Raw genomic sequence first — 2,919 nt, 5'->3', positions numbered from 1 at the left:
TCCGTCCGTCCATCCATCCATCCATCCATCCATCCATCCATCCATCTATCTATCTATCTATCTATCTATCTATCTATCTATCTATCTATCTATCTATCTTTATTAGTGTTTAAAAGGTGGCTTACCCCTTCAGAAACCCCACTTTCACTTGATATTTTAAAATAACTGCATTTTAAGGAAGGCTGCCCATATTCTGAATTTCAAACACAATGTTAAACTTTTTAGTCTATTATGTATGAAACTTCCTCCAGAGAAACTAATCACTGATCTATGTTTGAGATTTACTTCAGTTGACACATGTGAATACAGAGCCTTCATTTTACCATTTTAACTCCTATGAAAATAAGAGTTCATTCTTAACACAGCTTACTTGTTTCCAGTTTTTGCTTCTAGAACAGTTGCAGGCAGGTTCTTGAATGGGTGTCTGTGTGTGGCATGCACATTGCAATGCAGGGGCTTCAATACTGGTGAAATTCATGATTGCTTCCAAAATCTGTTAACCCCTTGAGATTGGTCTTCGAGGAAGCATCTTCCGAGCCTCTTAATTTAAAGTTGAGTTGATTGTCTCCCATAATTAATATCTTTTAAAAGTATTTCCTTTCACCAGGAAGATGTTCTAAAATTATCTCTGGATCTAAACTTGCTTTGACATTTTATGGTGCCTTTGTTGAACAGAAGATTCAAGTGTTAAAAGACCTAAATTCATTAACGTATTCCTATTGTTTTTGAATTCATATGTTTGATGGAAAACAGAAGGAGTCATGCTTTGGCATGACTCCTTGTGAATTTTTTATAAGACTCAAGTACTCCAGAGCATCAGAACATGTGAGCCTCGACCTGGGTGACCAGGTCAGAGAACACTTCTCATGGTCAAGTGTACATTTTTGCATAACTGTCAAACACTTACTTCCCAGGAAAATTTTGATGACCCTATGAAAAGGTCAGGCTAACCAGTCATCCTGTCTTGTGCTTTGTTTTCTTCAGAATGCTTGCTGTCATCATTAATAAGCATGTATGTGTGTGCATTCTGGTCTCAAGAGGAGAAACACATTAGTGCTTGCCACTTGGGTCCCAGTGTTTTATAGAACAGCAGGTACAGAGAACTTAGTGTATTGCTTGAGTGAAAAAAAAAAGTTGCCCCAAGTCAGACGTTCCATCTCCACCTGTGCCGTGAAAGCCTGTCCCTCGAGACTCATTCTCTAGGGTTGTTATAATTTGGCTTCTCCAGAATCAGCATGCAGAATGGAAAATTTCAAAATGAGCAAGACGTATACCCTTGTCTGTGGTCACAGGCTCACAGTGATCCTTCTCTGAGGCTCCATCTGTGGCTATGACCTTAAAAAGTCAATGGCTCTTTTGACGAAGTGAACCCCCCCGAATGGTGGTTTATGGTTAGAAAATTTCATTTATGGTCCTTGACTAATTAAATGAATTTTCAGCCACAGTTCACTCTCCGGCCCCAGTAGTTTGTATTTTTTCTCTAACACATTTTCAGGGAAGTACTTTTGTATTATTATTATATTTAAAGTACTGAAAGAACTTTCAAAAAATATTGATTGGTTGAGCCACGGAAGTGCCTACTATTTATCTAGAAGCCGTAATACTGAGGATTTTTAATATATTGGCCTTCTGCCCAGACATTCCCATCATCAGCCTATTTCACTTTTCCCTTAATTATCATTTGCACCTCCCCCCTTCCTGCTATCCAGAGTTGAAGTTGGAATTTGATGTCAGACGATGGCACTGATATGGAACACCAGACTGTGATTACAGTTGTTTTATGTGAGACTGGGGAAACTGGGATGGAAATTACATGAAAAGGAGGGAGTTAGCCAAGCACTGTGGTACATGCCTAAATTCCAGCACTCAGAAAGCCGAGGCAGGAGGATCTGGAATTCAAAGACAGACTGGACTACACCACAAGTTCCAGGCTAGCCTGAGCTATTTAGTGAGATCCTGCCTCAGAAAAGCACGTAAAGAGGGAGTTGGTGGGATACTAAAGGACAAAAAAGTTCATATAAAATGATAACACAAGGTGACATGATTACTCTTAAAAGACCATGTGGAAGGCACGTAGGAAGGAGGGTGGGCATTGTGTATGTGGAAAGTTACTAAATATTTAAACTATAGGGGATAAATCATATACCAGATATTAAGTCATTGATAAAGCCAGAAAAACTCAGACCTTCGGGCTTCCCAGCCCCTATACCTTCAGAGTCAGAGAAATGTCAAAACACTTTGGTGACAAGGTACTTCTAAACAGCTCTCCCCAGCCCAATGCCATGGAGAGTCTCAGAGGCTCTGGGAAGGCACTCTCTTCTGGTCCTTAGTCCCCTCTGTCTTCTGAGCATCCCTAAGTCACTTTGGAAGTATGGGGGCTTTCCTACTATCCTCTCCTTTCTGTTTTGTGCCACTTGCTGCCCTCCCCATCATTTCCTCAGGTCCAGAAAGCTCTGTCTACGCCATGTGTGCAAGGTGTTCAGGTGAACATGACAGTTTTTATCACACAATCATAAAACAGGGGACAGAGCATGAGACAGGGCAAAGGGAGAACCCACTTCTCTGAGGCTCATGGTTTCCTGTGGGGACTCAGGAGCACTGAGCCATGGAACTGCCTTTTCTAACAAAGTCTTGGTCAGTATAGACATTTCTTTCCGGGAGAGTCTGCTGTTGAAGGCACAGGTTGTGCTTCCCTTGGTGAGGCTGACAATCTCTTTCAGAAGGATGTATGCTGGCTTTACCAAAAGGATGCAAGGGGTAAAACCCCGAGTCACTTCCCAGAGATTCATTGCAAAGAGAACAAGAAAAGGTGAAAGAAAGAAAGGAAGAAAGAAAGAAAGAAAGAAAGAAAGAAAGAAAGAAAGGAAGGAAGGAAGGAAGGAAGGAAGGAAGGAAGGAAGGAAGGAAGAAAGAAAGAAA

Source organism: Mus caroli, chromosome 14, assembly GCF_900094665.2.
Source record: "Mus caroli chromosome 14, CAROLI_EIJ_v1.1, whole genome shotgun sequence".
Lineage (NCBI taxonomy): Eukaryota > Metazoa > Chordata > Mammalia > Rodentia > Muridae > Mus > Mus caroli.
This window is presented reverse-complemented; position numbering follows the sequence as displayed.